Genomic DNA, 781 nt, shown 5'->3' on the forward strand with positions numbered 1-781 from the left:
TTGGGGGCTGAGGAACCCGAAGAGTCCGCTTAGACAGGGCGGGCCAACTGGGGCCCATCTTTGGAGGAGACCAAGTCCCGGTTCCTCGCTCCTTCCCCTAGATCCGAGGACAACCCTGTTTGGATCCTAAGCTTTGCGCGGTAATTTTGCCATCAGAATTCCCAATTTTCTGGTTCAAATCGCCTGGCTTCTCAGGCAACTGCCCGTAACGTCCTTTCCAAGCTGACCACTGGCTCAGCCTCAGGGCTTTGGAGTACCACTTGCTCCGTGCTCTCACAGTGCTCCCCGGAGTAGCACGAAATGAGACCCAGCCGCACCCTGACCTGTGCGGCCCACCCAGGCCGGCTCCCTGATCACCCCGTGGGCCCCAGCTGGCCCTTGGCTAGCCTGCCCACCCCTAGTTCCCGGGCCCGCGCCGCGGCGGCTGGGGGCGCAGGAAGGCGGTTCCGCCAGGCTCCTGCATCCGCGTTTCTGCGAGGCATCCCCAGGCGGGCACCCCGGGCCACCCCTGCGACCTCACCTCTCACGCACGTCCCCATCCGAGGTCAACCGAGACTCGCTCGAGCCGTCTCAAGTCTGTGACGCGCTCTCTCCAGGATGCTAGTACCTGACCCGAAATAACCGAACCGGCTCTGCACCCGAAGTCGCCCCAGGGACCACGCGGGCCCAGCCCGGGGCCAGGAGCGGACCGCGGACCCAGCCCTCGCCCACGCGACGGCTCGGGCCCGCGCGCAGCACAGCCGAGCTCCACGCTTCGTTCGGACGCCGGGGCAGGGTCCGC

This window comes from Chinchilla lanigera, unplaced genomic scaffold, assembly GCF_000276665.1.
Source record: "Chinchilla lanigera isolate Chin_1 unplaced genomic scaffold, ChiLan1.0 scaffold00001, whole genome shotgun sequence".
In the NCBI taxonomy this organism is placed as follows: domain Eukaryota; kingdom Metazoa; phylum Chordata; class Mammalia; order Rodentia; family Chinchillidae; genus Chinchilla; species Chinchilla lanigera.